A 20,254-nucleotide genomic window follows, 5' to 3' on the forward strand; every position below is an offset into this window, starting at 1 on the left:
TCCTAGAGCTTGGTATGAAATATTATCAATTTATTCTTTTGAAAAATATTTTTCAAAAGGGAAGGTTAACACTACATTGTTTATAAAAAGTAAAGGTAACGATTTGTTAGTAATTCAAGTTTATGTTGATGTCATTATTTTTGGGTCTACTAATGATAATCGTTGCCAAGAGTTTGCTAAGTTGATGCAAGGTGAGTTTGAGATGTGCATGATGAGGGAGCTCTCGTTTTTCTTGGGACTCCAAATCAAGCAAAGAAAAGATGACATCTTCATCAATCAAGATAAGTACATCAAAGACATGCTTAAGAAGTTTGGACTGGAGGATGGGAAACCCAATCCATTCCTATGGGCTCATCTATAAAGTTTGACAAGGATGAAGAAGGTAAGTGTGTAGATATTAAACTTTATAGGTCTATGATTGGGTCATTACTTTATCTTACCGCAAGTAGATCGGACATTATGTTTAGTGTTTACTTATGTGCTAGATTTCAATCATGTCCTAAGGAATCAAATTTACAAGCCATTAAGAGAATCTTTAGATACCTTATAAACACTTTTAATATAAGACTTTGGTATCCTAGAGACTCTAAATTTAGCTTACATGCCTTCTTGGATGCCGATTATGGAGGTTGTAAATTAGATAGGAAAATCATCTTGGGTACTTGCTAATTCATAGGTGGTATGTTGATTTCATGGTTTTTAAAGAAACAAAATAGTGTAGCATTATCTGTAACACCCCCAACCCGTATCCGACTCGAATACAAATCCTAGGTGTCACATTAACTAGTCAAAAAATATACTTTTCTAAAAAAAACCATAGAAAATTTAAAACTTCCATTCTATAAAGTTATTCTTTTGCATAAACATGTTCAAAACATTACCAAACACTATCAAAGAGTACATACTTAATGACTTTGTTTACATGCCAACGTACTAAATTACAAAACGAGACATACTTTGTAAAATATTTTTGATCTGATCTTTGAGTGGAGATGTGCTGCTCTGCTAGTCCTGAGCTTGATCCTCTTACTTATCCACACCTATGTGTAAGACACTTACACGCTAAGTCATAGGCTTAGTGAGACATGTAAATGCATATGTAAACTAACAAATATATTTACATATCATGTAATACAACATCATACTTATTTTATTGTCACTTATTATTTTCTATCATGTGAGCATATACTTGACCTAAACATATAATATAAACTTTAAATCACCACAATGCATGAACAATTACTATTATCATATCATATACAAACACATAGCATCTCATATCACAAATACACATATGCACTTATATTTATTAGCGTAATTCCTATTATCATATGATCCTAAACTTATCATTGATACATGTCATACAACACAGATACCATTTCACAATGAAAACACATATTATCATAACATGTTATTTATTATCTTTAAAGCCCATGCACACTTTTGAGAACTTAAGGTATGTGAGTACATAGAGGTTGTGCACGATGTAGTCACCACAGCTCGTATAAATCCCACTAGGGGCGAATAAAAATTTGTCCTGAAGGACCATATATAACACATATGTCCTGAAGGACCATGTAGAACCCTCAACTCTTGGCATGCCAACTATACCTATAGCTCCCATAACACATGACATGGGCATTATATCTTATACCATTTCACATCTTCACATAGGCACATAATTTACTTTCACATAGCATATTTCCATGTAAATCACATTCACTTATCGCATAGCTTTTCACATTTACTTGTATTCTCTTTCACATAGCTCATAGTCATAGGTCTTATCTCATAACATATACATGTTCTCATATAAACACATATGTCCTATCTCATATCATTTATCTCTTTAGCTCATAATTTATGTCACATATTCACATTTTATTGTATTCATGTAAGTTATATCATTTTTACACATATTCACATAATTAACACACATACATGTATTCACATATATCACAAACATAAAGATGAACTTACATCTAAACATATGCATGGACTCGAATTTCTCAAAACATCATATCATTACATGCTTACATCTGGGTACTCATATAATCTAATATCAGAATTAGACTTCTCGCAAGTCATAATTCCCTAACATAACTATACTTCATATCATGTACTCACATGGTCTCAATGAACACTATCAAGCTCTTCTTCTTTCTTGCGAATCTTACTCTGCCAACCTATCCGAACTTTGTTTTCGATCAATGTCTGCATAATCATATATTGATACATATTATTATTCCACTTGGTATACTCTAATATTTCATTTCTTAGATTAAAGGAAAGGCTAATTTCATTTCTTATTTAGGGTAGGTATCGATACACTTTATAGTGTATCGGCCCTTAACGTGTGTATCTATACACTACCTATGTATCGGTACACAAATTATGTTCGAAAGTTTTTGTTTCAAGGGGGTATCGATACACTGCCTATGTATCGGTACCCTTTGAATATCTTTTTGCATTTTACCCTTGGTGTATCGGTACCTGTTAAATGTGTACTGATACACCCTAACCCAGAATTTACATTTTAAGCTTGAAAATTGCTTCATTTTAATCTCAACACTTCATATTTCATTCCCTCACCTATCCTTAACTTACCTACTCATACTTAAACTCATTTCTACTCAATAATCACCTCTTTAACCTCAAAATCCTATTATTCATATGAAATTCAAGAATCATACCAAATTTTCAATGTGTTCTAATTCCAATTCTATTGCTTCTATCTTCTTAATTATACCTTTGAAAAGTCAAATTCATCATTAGAACTTCAATATATCAAAAGTTCATTTTTAAATGCTTAATAGAATTTCCCTTATAATTATTTCTTCTTAATACTTTAAGCTTATATAAGCTTTCCTTAAGCTTATAGCACTCAAAGAATAAAACTCAACTTAAACATTCAAGAATTAACCATCAAAATTAAAACTCACCTTTGAGGCTTGAGCTTAAGCACACAAGAAGAAGAAATGAAGAAGAAGAAGAAGAAGAAGAGTTCCAGATAACTCTCCAAAGCCCACATATTTCACTCTTATTAAGGGGGAAATATATTTTAAGATAAAATTACCATAATGCCCCTCACTCATTTTATAATTACAATTTAATCCAATATTGAAATATTCCTATTTAAGTCCTTGAACTTTTTAATTTTTCCTAAATTAATCCCCAAATTTAAAAAATTCTCATTTTAGTCACTAACTCGATCTTTGAGATGTTACATTATCAACCACCGAAGCGAAATACATTTCAGCCGGTAGTTGTTATGATTAAGTTTTATGGATGAAACAACAACTCATAGACTATGAAATTGATGTAGGTACTATATCTATCAAGTGTGACAATACTAGTGTTATTTGTCTCACCAAAAATCCCATCTAGAACAATACAACTATTGTTCATGCAGTACCGATACCAGTATATATATTATTTTGTAAAAATAGGTAGTATTGTCGATACTTTGGATGGGAGTACCGATACTCCATTTTAATTTTGACAAAGACAAATTATAATTGCCATTTTTGGTATCGATACTCTTACTAGAGTATCAATACTCCCCTCTTCCAACAATCAAAATTTTTGTAATTAGTGCAGTCAATATCGATACTCCAAGCCCGAGTATCGATACTTAAGGCATCTGGACAACATTTATTGTAGAATTCTAGTTGTTGATTACGTCTCAAAATGGGTAGAAGCTAAAGCTACTCGCAACAACGAAGCTAGAACTACTGCTCAATTCTTAAAGAATTCTATATTTTCCAGATTTGGAAATCTGAGGGCAATAATTAGTGATCGATGAACACTTTTTTTTTCAATCGAATAATTGATGCATTAATGAAGAAATATGGAGTTTGTTGAACCATGCTTTGTATTTTGATATACCAAAAATGAATATTATTTTGAAGAAATTTTAAGATTGTTTTATATTCGATTTTTAATTTTATATTTGATAAAATCACTCGAATATTAAAATTCTTTTTAAGGTAAAAAAAACATTTTTACTCCTTACTCTTCTTGAAAATTAAAGTTATATACAACTTTACAAAGGATTTCAGACTTTAATCGAGTCAAAAATCGATTTTAACCCCTGCAATACTGATACTACAAGAATAGTACTGATACTAGTATCGATATTATTGAGTAAAAATAGGCAATAGTACCGATACTCTGGATGGGAGTACCGATACTTCATTTATAATTTTGACAGAGACGAATTCTTGTAGTCATTTTTGGTATCGATACTCTTACTAGAGTACTGATACTACCCTCTTCCAACAGTTAAAAGTTTTGTAATTAATGCAGACAATATTAATACTCAAGGCATCTTTGCATCATTTATTACAGGAAACTTCCTCCCAACGACTCTATTAATTTCCACAACAACTCAAATGGCTATAATTGAATGAGAAGGTATAAAAACAAGATTTCAAGCCATATGTGAAGACAAGAAACCAAAAATAAAGCCAAAGTAATCAAATTGAGCCAAAATCAAAGTCAACATTCTTTAATTTTCTTTTTTCGTTCAAAGAACACTATTGTACTCATTTGTTTTATTTCTTGAGTGTTCTTATTTGTTCTTGAATTGTACAAACATATTCATAGTGAGGTTTTATAAGTTTGTAAATTTGTAATTTTCTCTTTGAGAGAGTGTTCTTAAGAATTTGGTATAATTCTTGAGGGAGTTGTAAGGTTATACCTTGTCCTCAAAAGTTGATACAAGTTAGTGAATTTTTGAAAATCCTTAGTGTAGATGGCTAAGGTAGTGGATGTAGACTTTGGTTTAGAAAGTTAAAACCACTTTAAAATTCTTGTGTTCAATTTTCTATTTTTTTATTTAAAGCTTACACAAAAAAAAATTAATTTCCAATTCACTGCATCTGAGGTATTTCATCATCTTGATTGACTCAATATTTGGTATTAGAGCTAATCTCATTAGAAGGCTTAACATCCTCTTGAGAATATCCTAGGAATAAGTCAATCATTTCATCTATAATGGTTACTCCATCTACTTCTAGAATTTTTGGTGAGTCTCAATCCATCTCAAAGCCTCCCTATTTCAATGGTGCCAACTATTCTTATTAGAAGAATAGAATGATGTTATTTATCTAAGCAACCAACTATTTCATGTGGGATGTCATCACTGACGGAGAATCCATTCATTCCAAAATACCATGAGAACATATGGTACCGAAAGTTAAGTCAAAATGAACCAAAGAAGATTGAAGACTCGTTCAACTCAATGCCAAGGCCATGCACATCATATTTTGTACATTAAACCCTGATAAATATAGTACCCGATGAATATAGTAGGATGTCTTCATGCTAAAATGTAAAAGAAATATGGAACAAACTAGAAGTCAAACATAAGGGTACAACTCAAGTGAAGAAATAAAAGATTGGAATTCTCACTCTCAATTATGAGAATTTCAAAACGAAATATGATGAAAACATTAAAAATGTCTAATCATTTTACCGTTATCATCAACGATTTGAAGTATTTTGGGAAAGTCTATCCCAATAAAGAAGTTGTAAGGAAGATGCTTTCCTCGTTGCCTACATCTTGGGAAGGCAAAGCAACCGCCATAGAAGAAGCTAAAGATTTGGAGTTGTACACCCTTGATGAACTCATCGGATCATTACTCACTCATGAAGTGAAACTCAAAAAAAATAAGGTACAGAAAAATAAAGTTTGAATTACCCTCAAATCCACCAAGGAAGAGAATGATTCCAACGAGGAAGATGATGAGGAAATAATAATGTTTACCCAAAGATTTAGAAGATTCATGAAGTTCAACCAATGAAGAAGATTTCAAATAAAAGAGGGTTTCAAGAATAAATCTAAGGATAAGGACTCCATCATTTGTTATGAGTGCAAGAAACTGGGACATATCAAGTTTGAGTGTCGTCAATTGAAGAACAATGGGTCATCCAAAAGGACATAAAAGGCACATGTAACTACATGAAGTGATGAAGAATGCTTCAATAAAGAAGAACAAGAAGTAACCAACTTATGTCTTATGGCTATTGAGTGAGAAATAAAGGTAACCTCTAATTCATCTACATTAAATGAATATTCTTTTGATGAATTACAAGAGGCTTACGATGAGTTTGCTTCGAAATTTGAGATCATGATTTTAAAACATAAGAAAAACATTTCAAAATTGAAAAGTGAAAATGATCTCTTATCCAAGACCAACAATGAACTTGAAAGTAAGGTCAAAGATATACAAGTCAAACTTAAGGAGTTTGAAAAGAAAAATATAGACTTGCACAAACTACTTTTAAAAGTTCACGATGATCATCAAAAAAAGCTTGATGATCTCAAAGCTTCTTTTAAAAAAGTTGGATCAAATAGATTTCAAAAGGGTCTAACTATGTTAAAAATAGATTTAGACATTACAAACATAGAGGTCACCAAAGAACCTCTAATGATAAAGTTATTAGGAGCATATGGATCCCCAAAGGGCTCATTTCTACTAAGGAAAATGATATACTAGAAAAATGGATACCTAAGGGGCCTAGATTATTGGGAACTAATACTTATGAACCCAAAAGAATTTGGGTACCAAAAATAAAAAATTAATCTATGTGTGTAGGTGGAAGAGCATTGCTACAAGGTACAAAACGTAAGCTCAAATTCATTGTACCTTGATATTGAATGCTCAAGATATATGACCGGTGACAAGAACTATTTCAAAGTGCTCAAGCCTAAAAGCGGGGGAGTAGTAACTTTTGGTGACAACTCTAAAGGCCACATAGAAAGAAAAGGTTCAATTGGTACAATTATTCCATTTTGATTGAAAACATATATTTCAATGGTTTGAAGCATAATCTACTTAGTATAAGTCAATTGTGTGATAAAGGGTACAATGCCATTTTCGAGTCTAATGGTTGTAAAATAATTGACATTGCATCAAACATGATTATGCTTGTTGGTCATAGAATAGGCAACATTTACATGGTGCATTTAGATATTGTTTCCTCAAATGTATGCCTAGTAGCTAAAGATGAAAATGATTCATGGTTATGGCATAGAAATATCGGACATGCTAGCATGAGCATATTAAATAAACTTGTTAGAGGTTATCTAGTTAGAAGTTTACCAAACCTAAAATTTAATTTAGACAAAATTTGTAATGCATGTGCTAAGGTTAAGAATAAACGAGTTTCCTTTAAATCCATTAATGATGTTTCCTCTGATAGATTGTTGCAATTGATTCATATTAATTTATTTGGGTCTATTAGGACTACTAGCTTGTGTGGAAAACAATATGCCTTTGTAATTGTTGATGATTATTCTAGATACACATGTGTTCTATTTTTAATCACTAAAGATGAAGCTTTAGACAAATTCATCACATTTTTAAAATTAGACTAAAACAAAAAAGGTTATTCAATTTATAGTGTTAAGAGTGACCATGGAACCGAATTTGAAAATCTTGGTTTTAGCAAACATTGTAACTCTAATGGTATTAGACATAATTTTTCAACCCCTAAAACCCCTCAACAAAATGGAATTATTGAGAGGAAAAATAGAACTTTAGAGGAAATGGCTAGAACCATACTTTGTGAAAATAATTTACCAAAATATTTTTGGGCGGAAGCCATGAACACATCTTGTTATATTTTAAATAGAGTAATAATTATGCCTATTTTGAAGAAAACTCCATACGAAATTTTAAAAATAAAAAGCCTAACATTAACTATTTTCATCCTTTTGGGTGTAAGTGTTTTGTTTTAAACAATAGAAAAGACAATCTTGGCAAATTTGATGCTAAAAGTGATAAAGGAATATTCCTTTGATATTCCATGAATTCTAAAGATTTAAAAGTCTTTAATAAAAGAACTCTAGTTGTAGAAGAATCTATTCATGTTGTTTTAGATGATAACCCTATTTTGAGGAATGATTCTTATGTTATTGATGATGAAGGTATAATGACATCAAATGAAGTTGGTTAACCATCATCTAAAGAAGACTTGCAAGAACAAACACAAGATGCTCTTGAGGAGCTAACTCTAGAGGAAAGGGAAGTCTCCTACCTAAGGGAATACAACTATGTCAAGGATGGTAAAATTCTGGGTGATCCATCCAAAATGGTAACTACTAGATACTCTCTTAGAAATGTTTGTAATTTTGTTGCATTTATCTCATGCATAGAGCCTAAAATATCAAAGAAGCATTAAATGATTAATTTTGGATATTGGCTATGCAAGAATAGTTAAATCAATTTGAGAAGAGTCAAGTATGGACATTGGTTGAAAGGCCTAGTGACAAATTTATTATAGGTACTAAATGAGTATTTAGGAATAAATTGGATGAAAGTGGTAACATAGTGATGAACAAGGCTATACTCAATAAGAAGGAATAGATTTTGATGAAACTTATGCTCTTGTAGCTAGGATGGAGGCAATTAGAATGTTATTAGCATTTTCATGTTATCATGACTTTACTTTATATCAAATGGATGTTAAAAGTGCTTTTATAAATGGCTTTATATAAGAAGAAGTTTATGTGGAACAACCTCATAGTTTTGAGGATTCAAAATTTCCAAATAACATTTTTAAATTGACAAAAGCTTTACATGGTTTAAAACAAACTCCTAGAGCTTGGTATGAAATATTGTCAAATTTTCTTTTGGAAAAATATTTTTCAAAAGGGAAGGTTGACACTACATTGTTTATAAAAAGTAAAGGTAATGATTTTTTAGTAGTTCAAGTTTATATTGATGTCATTACTTTTGGGTCTACTAATGATAATCTTTGCCAAGAGCTTGCTAAGTTGATGCAATGTGAGTTTGAGATGAGCATTATGAGGGAACTCTCATTTTTCTTGGGACTCCAAATCAAGCAAAGAAAAGATGACGTCTTCATCAATCAAGCTAAGTACATCAAATACATGCTCAAGAAGTTTGGATTGGAGGATGTGAAACCCCAAGCCACTCCTATGAGCTCATCTATAAAGTTTGACAAGGATGAAGAAAGTAACTGTGTAGATGTTAAACTTTATAGGTCTATGATTGGATCATTGCTTTATCTTACCGTAAGTAGATTGGACATTATGTTTAGTGTTTACTTATGTGCTAGATTTCAATCATGTCCTAAGAGACTCCTTAGATATCTTAGAGACACTCTTAATATAGGACTTTGGTATCCTAGAGACTCTAACTTTAGCTTACATGCCTTCTCGGATGCGGATTATGGAGGTTGTAAATTAGATAGGAAAAACATCTTGGGTACTTGCTAATTCATAGGTAGTATGTTGATTTCATGGGTTTTCAAAGAAACAAAATAGTGTAGCATTATCAACCACCGAAGTGAAATATATTTCGGCCGGTAGTTGTTGTGATCAAGTTTTATTGATGAAACAACAACTCATAGACTAAGGAATTGATGTAAGTACTATATCTATCAAGTGTTACAATACTAGTTCTATTTGTCTCACCAAAAATCCCATCTAGAACAATATTGATATTGTTCACGCAGTACCGATACCAATATATTAATTATTTTGAAAAAATAGGTAGTAGTGTTGATACTATGGATGGAGTACCGATACTCCATTTTAATTTTGACAAAGACGAATTCCAGTAGCCATTTTTTGTATCGATACTATGCAAGTATCGATACTCTTACTAGAGTACCAATACTCCCCTCTTCCAACGGTCAAAATTTTTGTAATTAGTGCAGGCAGTATCGATACTCCAAGCCCGAGTATCGATACTTAAGGCAATTGGACAACATTTATTTTAGAATTCTAACTGTTGATTACGTCTCAAAATGGGTAGAAGTTAAAACTACTCGCAACAATGATGCTAGAACTACTGCTCAATTCCTAAAGAATTCTATTTTTTTCAAGATTTGGAAATCCGAGGGCAATAATTAGTGATCGATGAACACTTTTTGTCAATCGAATCATTGATGCATTAATAAAGAATTATGGAGTTTGTTGAACCATGCTTTTTATTTTGATATGCCAAAAATGAATATTATTTTAAAGAAATTTTAAGATTATTTTATATTCGTTTTTTAATTTTATATTTGATAAAATCACTCAAATATTGAAATTCTTTTTAAGGTCAAAAAATCCATTTGTACTCCTTACACTTCTTGAAAATTAAAGTTATATACAATTTTACAAAGGGTTTCAGACTTTAATCGAATTAAAAATCGATTTTAAACCTTGCAGTATCGATACTACAAGAATAATACCAATACTATTCATGCAGTACCGATACCAGTATCGATACTATTGTGTAAAAATAGGCAATAGTATCGATACTCTGGATGGGAGTAACGATACTTCATTTATAATTTTGACAGAGAAGAATTCTAGTAGCCATTTTTGGTATCAATATAGTGCAAGTATTGATACCAATATCGATACTCTTACTAGAGTACCGATACTCCGCTCTTCCAACGGTCAAAATTTTTGTAATTAATGCCGGCAGTATCAATACTCTAAGTTCGATTATCGATACTCATGGCATTTGGACAACATTTATTGCGGGAGACTTCCTTCCAACTGCTCTACTAACTCCCACAACAACTCAAATGGCTATAATTGAATGAGGAGGTAAAAAACAAGATTTCAAGTCATATGTGAAGAAAAAATCCATAAAGAAAGCCAAAGCAATCGAATTGAGCCAAAATCAAAGTCAATATTCTTTTTGCTTTCAAAGAAAACTATTGTACTAATTTGTTTTATTTGTTCAGTGTTTTTATTTGTTCTTGAATTATGCAAACACATTCCTAGTGAGGTTTTCTAAGTTTGCAAATTTGTACTTTTCTCTTTGAGAGAGTATTCTCAAGAATTTAGGGTATAATTCTTGAGGGAGTTTTAAGGTTACACCTTGTCCTCAACGGTTGATACAAATTAGTGAATTTGTGAAAATACTTAGTGTGGTTAGCTAAGGTAGTGGATGTAGACTTTGGTTTAGAAAGTTAAACCACTCTAAAATTCTTGTGTTCAATTTTCTTTTTTTTTCAAGCTTCCACTAAAAAAAATTTAATTGCCAATATACCCCCACTTAGTTATTTTATCCTCTTGATTGACTCAAAAGAGTCACTCAATGAATCACCACGACTTATCATCCTCAAACTAATGGACAAGAAGAAGTTTTAAACCAAGAAATTAAATTAACTATTGAAAAGATTGTGAAACCGAACAAAAAGGATTGGAGTTTGAAACTTAAAGATGCCTTAGGGCATATCGAGCTGCTTACAAAGGTCTCATCAACATGTCTTCGTATCACCTAATCTATGGTAAACCATGTCACTTACCGGTTGAATTGGAACACAAAGCTAACTGGGCGATTAAAGAATGCAATATGGAGATGGATGCAATCGGCGAAGCACAAAAATTACACATTCAAGAACTTGAAGAAATTCGTCGCAATGCTTACGACAGTGCTCAGATTTATAAGGATAAAACTAAAGATTTTCATGATCGTTTAATTTCATTTAAAAATTTTAATATTGGTCAGAAAGTCTTACTGTTTAATTCTAAATTGAAAAATATTTCCAGGAAAATTACGAACGAAGTGGTCAGGACCTTATATCATGACTCAAGTATTTCCCCATGGAGCAATTGAAATTCAAGATGATTCTGGAACTTGTTTCAAAGTAAATGGTCAAGGATTAAAACCATAGTACGAGAACAATCAACCATGTGTGATTGAGAAAATAGTTTTAGAAGAACATGTAGTCTGAATTAGGTCGTCGAGCTAAAGGACGTTAAACAAAGCGCTTGATAGGAGGCAAACCATTCTATTTTATTTTTATTCTGAATTTTTTTATTTGAATTTCATTTTTTTTTTGTTCTTATTCACTTTTATTGAATTTTTAGGTACCTGAACACTTTGATCAAGCTAAAGTTAAGCAAAACTGACGAATTAGAATTTCACACGAAAAAGAAAAACGGTGCACGTTAGCAAGTTGGCGTAGATATATATATATATATATGTGTGTGTGTGTGTGTGTGTGTGTGTGTGTATGTAATACCCCCAAAAATTTAGACAATGACCAAAATGAAAATTTTGAAAGTTTGATGGTCAAAGTAGAAAGTTTGGGAAAAAGTTTAGGGAATTAAGTGATAATTTCCTAAAAAGAATTTTATTCCATAAATATATGGTTTACTCTTGAGATTGGAGTTTTATGGAAATCATATTGTTGGATTTAGAATTTAGTAAAGAAAGAGTTAAAGCCGGTAAGGAATCGGTAAATTCCGATCGAATTGGAATTTTACAAAAATTTGAAGGATGTTATAAAATGGTTGGAAATATTATTTTAATATTTTGGATCAGAGAAATTTGGTCTGGAAATATGCAAATTTGCAGATTTAACCGAAACCGTGGAATTTAGTGACTAAAACGCAAGATTTGAAAATTCAAGGTGAATTTCAGAAGTCAAAGACAAAATAAATTATGTTTGACTTTGAAATATGGTATTGATCAGATTGCTAGGTTATATGGGGAATATGGAAATTCATTAAGGGCAAAAGTGAAATTTCCTATTGAATGGAATAAAATATTCTATTATAATATATATATTAAGCATGTGTTAGATATTATATCATTAGAATATAAAATATAGTGGAGCAATTCAGCTTCTTCTTCATCAAAGGGCCGGCAGCTCCAATCTTGAAGGTAAGCATCTTTAGTTTTAATTTTGAAGCTAATTCTTGAGAATTAGACAAAGTGTGGTTAGGAAAAATATTCTACTTTCAATTCTCTACATTTTGACATGAATATTACTAGGGTTTCATGTTCAAATTTATCTTGAGTTGATGAAGGGGATTTTGATTCTTGTGTTTTATGGGTTTTGAAGAGTTAAGTGGTTTTAAAGAATTGTTTGTAAGAAATGATGAAGAACCTAAGGATGAAGTTAAAGAAAACAGTTTGGATTTTGATTCTGGCAGTAGGTTTGAAAATTCACCAGAAAATATATAAAAATAATTTGGAGGTTATTTTTATCTATTGTGTTCATATATGGATCTAGTTTTGTTTAAAACAAACGGAGATCAATTTCAAGTTGTATACAAATATATATGAATTTTTAACTGAGGAAAGGTCAGAAAAGTCGGACAGCAGAATTCTGTACAAAACAGATTCTATTGGTGAACTTTGAAAATTCACCATAAATTGTACAGAATGAATTAGAAGGATTTCTTTATATGGATAGATTCGTATTCGAGTCTAGTTTTTAACGGAAGAAACTGAATTGAATTCCAGTGTCTATATCAATACAGAATAATGATTCTTTAAGGGTAGTGTGAGTTGTCTGAATTCTGAAAATTTATGGGTTGTTGTGTAAGAGTTGTATAATTGATGTACTATGCTGGGAATTGTTGTTTGAGAATTGAAATGAGTGTTAAATGTGAAATTGATTATTTTGGGAAGATTGAAATGATTGGTGATTTAAGTACAACAATTGCATAGTTGGGATACGTAAATGTATTTATGCTTTTGTAAAAGCATTTGAATGGAAATAATTTCAATGTTGGAATTACTGGTATTAAGAATTTAAGTGGTAAAATGGAGAAGACCATTTTGAGTAAATGGGAAAAGTTGGTTCCAATGTTATAAGGAATTATTAAGAGTTAAATATTTTGATAGATGATGAATTTCAAATATAGTATGGAGATATGGTGGAATGTATTTATGTTAGTAAAATACTAACATATGGATTATTATGAATTGATGATTTATACAGATTGTGATTGATTTGTAATCGAAGCAAATCAAATATAAAAGGGCTTATGGTGGACAATAGTGAGGCTTATATATTTTGAAAGACATAAAGTGTCAAGGTGAGTGCAATACATGCATGAAATTATACATGGATGTTTTATACATCATAAGGAAGACTTGCGATAAGTCGACCTTGTTTATATCGACATGATTTTATATCATTTTTTATAAATTGACATTGAGATGTCAGAGTATGAAATTAAAATGCATTGATCATGAAAATAAAATGTGGTATTTTATCATGAATGTTTTCGGGTATGAACTGCCTAATGTTAAATTTGATAATATACTTTGCCATGGATGGATCAAATAAAATAGACTATATGCCCAAGTAAGTCATTGAGGGACAGGGTATAGTTGGCATGCCATAGAGTATAGCAGCTGCAGGTTTATATTAGCACTATAGTGTGTATAGTGTGTAAGGACACTAAGTGCAGGTTTATGTCCGGATTAGCACTATAGCTTAAGCTTAGTGCAGGTGGTGGGCACGACCTTATGTGTATTGTCCGGATTAGCACTATGGCGTAAGCTTAGTGCAGGTTTAGCACTACGGTGCAGGTATTTTACTCGTATACCCAGGGTCCTCAAGGTTTAATATGGGCTATTAGCTATGGATTATGTTTTATTGGTTAATAAATGGTAACCATGCAAATAAGCTTATGAGCTTACGGAATAATGGCAAGTATATTGAAAAAAAATAAGCTTACGAGCTTATGGAATTTAAATGGTAAGTATTTTGGTAAAAATAAGCTTATTAGCTTATGGGATAAAAGGTACGAAATTTATATTATATTGATCATGGTAAAATATTGAAGATGCTATTAGCATGGTTTTATGGCATTTGATTTGAAATCTAAATTCATGCATGAATTGTATTGCACTATATATTGTTTTAATTGCCTCACTAAGTTTATACTTAGCGTGTGATAATTTTCACTCGTAGGTAAAAAGCAAAGAATAAGAATAAAGAGTTCAGAGCGACATCAAGCATCGAGAGGTATATTTCAATATCAGTAAGACATCCTATTGTGAAATTTGATTTTAGAGAGTGGCATGTAATTTGAAAATGTTCAATTTATTTGTTGAATTAATTTTGGAAATTTTTATAGTGATGAAAGGTTAATTTTTATGAATTTATATGTAAATTTTCGGAAGTTACTGTAGCATGAACAGTAACCACAGTTTTTAAGCAAAATTTTCAGATTGTTAAAGGGGTACCGATTCCCCTGCTACAGGGAATCGATTCCCCCACTGTTCACTGTTCACTATTCGGGCACTATTTACTATTCATAATTAAAAATATTTTGAATTAAATTATTATAATGAAACATAATTTTATATGATATGATATTTTTATAATATCATTTACTATTTTAAGAAAATAAATTTTAAATTGCTTTCGAATCGTAAAATGGTTTTTAGAAATTCGGATAGCATCTATAATCTGTATAGGTATAATTATACGGGTTAAGGGTGTTACAATATATATATTAAGAAAAACTTTTTCAAGCCTTACTGCAGCCCCCAATTTCTTTAAGCCTCTTGTTTTTATTTTATTTATTATTTATTTCTATTATTATTATTTTAAAAAAAATTAATTAAACCTTATTGTTGCCCTCGCCCCTTCCCAATTCAATTAATTTATTATTATTATTATTATTATTATTATTATTATTATTATTATTATTATAATACAACCTTTTTCAACTCAAACCTTTTTAAACTTCTTTCGAATTCCATTATTATTATTACTATTATTACTACTACTACTATTGCTATTGCTATTGCTATTGCTATTGCTATTGCTATTGCTATTGCTATTGCTATTGCTATTACTATTTTACTCATTATTTTTCTTTTAAAACACATTAATCCACTAAAACTCTTCCTTTTCTTTTATTTCTCCTGGAATTAATTAAGCATCTTCTTCAACCCAAACTCTTTTCTCCTCCCTATATAAACCCATTAATTTTTCTTAATCTCACAAATCAAACAACCCACTTCTCTTATTTTCTTTAAACAGTCAAAACCTTTTTCTTATTTTCTTCCCCATTTTCGCTAACCTACCGTTGATTGCTAAACGATGCCATAACCACCATCGATTGTTGTGCACCACCTCTCTCACGCTGTCGATCATCACTGCTCCCCAACTGCTAACTGTATCACCAATTATTATTTCACCATCTTTTCTTTCTTCTTTTCATCTTTATTCTCTGCTGCAAAAAATTCAACATGGTGAAAACAAGAAGTCAAAGATCTGCTGCTCCGGAATTCAATCTTGAACCGAGCACTTCTAACTCCACAAAATCTTCTCGGCCTCACAACAATACCGGACCTTCACGTTCACGATAACATCCACCCTCGCCGACATCATCATCATCATCATATTACCTCACCATACCAAACGGAGAAGAGTTGTGAGGCTACTTGAAATTCAATGACGATGAACAAATCCAATTCAAAAATATCCAGAGACAAACTTTCAAGCTTGTAAGTACATTCATACTCGTACTCTAGATACTTTGCATATGAGACATTCTGTTACACATTACTTTAATGTTATTGGCTGGACTTTATATCCTGAAATTAAATGTGGAACATGCTATGAATAGGTTCTTGAATTTTACACCACATTTAACTTTTTTCCAAATCGAGTTGTTAGCGTGAATTCCCCAGATGTTATTTATTTTCGATTATTAGGACAATTTAGGATGTAAATTTTAGATTTTTAATTTTTCCACAGGGTTCGTGACAAATGTCACAAACCAAATCTATCTGACATCTTTACTTGAGATTCCACAGAATTTTGAAACAAACTATGCCTACTCCAATTTGACTGGTTCACCAATACAAACCTTCAATGCACAAACGATGAAAGGGTGAAACATCTAAAACTATGCATTTCGATACATTCACCAGTTTCTCGCATTAACTACTTAGGGAATAACGACGATACACCTAGTTTGAGCAAAGTTGAAGTGTTCTTCATTTGGTGAATGCTTACTGATATCAAAGTTAACATAGGATTTTGGTTCGCATGAGCTTTCGAGTACATTGTGTGCTCTAATCAACCACCAATTCTCGACCCTTACATAACTCATCTCGCATCTATACTTTTCCCACATTCTTTTACTACTGAATAATTTACTTATGTTTTTTATATGGATGGTTTAGATTTGTGATGCCTGGACACGATGGGATTACTTACATGCACATCTAATGCACTTTTTATTGTTCCTCTCGGTACCATAACACCTCAAAGAGAACATGTCTTCCTCTGAAGACATGCACCACCTTCGGTCGACAGACGATCCACGATCGAACATGCAACATCAAATTAATGAAATTCATGATCATCTCAACTCCTTCGAGTCCACTCTTGTTGAGATTTTCTCCTACCTCCGCCCAGCCAACTCTCACCAAGGTCGTAACTGTCACTAAAAATAGAGAGTATCTCTATTCCTTCTCTTAGGCTTTAATTACATATTGAGACAATATGCTTTAAGTGAATAGGTGGAGAACTTAAAGAACACTTGCATCGAAATATCGCTCGCTTATTTGCATTCTTGAAATTGAGTTACCTTGGTTGATTTGTTGAAATCGTTTGTCATTAATCTTAAATCTTTCTTTGTCTCATTGTCTTATAAGTTTATGATCAAACTTTTATCGAATTTAGGGTGCATGATAGTAAAAACGACATGATTAGTATTTTTCCTTAAAATTTTTGCTTGATGTTTCATGAATTCGTTAGTTGATATGTTTCTTGACTCAAAGCACATTACCCTTTCTTGAGAGATTTGAGCCTAAACGAGCATACATTTTCATTCTTGCTCATTTGTTTGATTGAGTGTGCCATATTAATTTTGCCATTCTATAACTTGTGAATAAATGCATATCAAGACCACATGTTAAAACTTGAAGCTTTAAGATGATTAAGGCACTTAGGATTAAACCACTTCTCTACCCAAATTGCCTACCCATTTATTTATATCCACTAGTGAACCCACTTTGAGCCTTTACCCTTTTCTTTGTTTTTATCACATTATTAAACCTGAAACCTTTCAATTTTATTTTTACCCTGTCTTGTTACCCTTGTTTAGACATGATATAGATTTCTTCCACGAAAGAAAAATCAAGAGAATAAAAGAAGAAGTATTCAGGAAAAAAATTAGATCAAACAAAGCGTTTGAACAAAAAAAAAACAGAAAAATAGCTAAAAACAACAAGAGATTCGAAAAAAAGAAAAATTGTTGTTTGATTACCCTTCTTCGAGTGTGTTTACTTTGTTAAATTCATGGCTTGAACTCATATATTTTACATCTCTTGTCTTGACTTTTGAAACCCATTTTTTTTATCTTTTCCCTACCCTAAACTAAGCCCTGTTACAACCTTATTAAAGACCCTTTGATTAAATGCATCTTGTTCGAACGAGTGGTGGAAACTTGATTTTCTTACAAGCCTATGGTAATATCTTTATTAATTCTACTTTGAGCGATTTAATTTACTTCATTTACCCTAAACACTTTGAGTGATAATGAGTGAATCCATGTGAGATATTGAGTCTTGTTACATTGAAATTGATGGATAATTGGGATGTCTTGGTTTTTACTTAAAATCCTTGCTAGTTATCCCTATATGCTTGATTGTCACCTTGTTTCTGATAATTGATTTGGTCATTAGCTTGTTTGGTTTTCTTTGATATATTGTGAGAAGAAAGACTAATAATTTAAGATTTTGATAATTGATTAAGGCATGCTTGAAGACAATCATTGAATAAGTTAGGGGAAATTTGATGAGTGCTTTATTTGGTTAATATTTTGTTATTAATTAATCCGTGTTACCTCATTTTATATCGCTAATTTGGGTTGTTTATATTAGAATCTGTGCATGAGTCTATTTTTCAGGAAATAACAATTAAAAGGTGAATTAAACAGATTTTCCTATTTATTTAGGAAAAGTCAGCGCCAATCAGATTCAAAGATCAATCCAAGCACAAACTCTGATTAAATAATCCAAGTAAAAATATCAAATGAAGAAAGCAAGGTGGACCATAATTCTATAGGAATTTAAAAGTTGCAATTGAATTCAAACATTTGAGATTTTATTATTTTATTAGGAATTGAGTTTTCATAGAATTTTTAGTTTTATATTATTTAGAATTTTTAATATTTATTAATTAGGATTTTTAGTTTGTTAGGAATTAAGAGATTGGATATTTTAAGAATTAGTATTTTATTTTCATTAGGTTAGCTCAAGATTATAATACCCCCTAGGGGTGAAGCTTGAGAGATGTACAAGTTTAGAATTCAATATAGAAATAGTTTTGGCTTTTCTTTTGTTTTTAGGTTTTCAGCTTAATAAAATTATTTTTCTTCTCCATCCTTTTTCTTTCTACACGCCAAACATGATCTCTACCATGCTTGGCTAAATTTTTCTTTAGCTGATATCTAAGAGAAGACTCGATTAGATCTCGTGAGAATTGCAAAAGTTCTTCATATATTCATATTTCTTTCTTGATTATCTGCAGACAAGGGGAGACAATCGACTTTTTTTCAAACATCTTAACCTCTTCAATCCAACAGTGCACATTGGCTTGATCGAAGTTTTGATCTACAGTTGGGCAGGAGAATCGACTTGTAGTAAGTTCAATTCCCTAAGAACAAACTTAGCGGTGGCCTGTTAAGGGAAATCAAGATCGAGTTCAATTTTCATCGAGACACCATAATCTGAGCACGAACTTTTCCAGTTCAAAAGCAACATTGGCTTTAATATCGATAGCCGATATTAATCCAAACAAGGGCTAATTTTCAAGGATTGGCTTTGGAAATCAGTTCACAAGAGAGAATAACAAGTTAAAAGAGTTGGGCCTTGTAGATTGTAACCAACAAGTATCTAAGTAAAATATATTTCGTGATCGCGAAGCAAAGCTAGAGGCTATTTCTTTAGATTTAATTTCATTCTATTTATTTAGTTTACTTTATTATTCAAAACCCCCATCTTTTTAATTTTCTTATTTTACATATTACTTGGTTAATGATAAATTTAGATTGACATTAGAAATTTTCGAATACCTGTGGACCGACACCTTCTTCTCTATACTACGTTCTTAGCATAATTATTCGAGAAAAATGAATAATTATTTGACAATTACGACAATTGTCACACCATTTACACAACATATACATTTCAAACCACATGTTAGAATCTTATTAACATAGGCACACAATAGAAAAATAAATTCCTAAAAATCTTTCAATACTCATCCGATACTAATTTATTATCGCAACATAAATGTAGATCTCAAAGCTTCAATTTGACCATTCAAGTCCCTTTTTATACATATTAATCACTAAGGCACACAATATTTTCAAACTTCACATTTTAACCACTAATTATTAATTCTTTTCGAATTCATCTAAACTTTTCCATTTTACTCAAACTGGTCCCTTGTCATTTTCCTTCAACTCAAACTTCAATCAACTTAATTAAAATTTTCAGAA

The sequence above is a fragment of the Hibiscus syriacus genome, unplaced genomic scaffold, assembly GCF_006381635.1.
Source record: "Hibiscus syriacus cultivar Baekdansim isolate YM2019G1 unplaced genomic scaffold, ASM638163v2 tig00116959_pilon, whole genome shotgun sequence".
NCBI lineage: Eukaryota > Viridiplantae > Streptophyta > Magnoliopsida > Malvales > Malvaceae > Hibiscus > Hibiscus syriacus.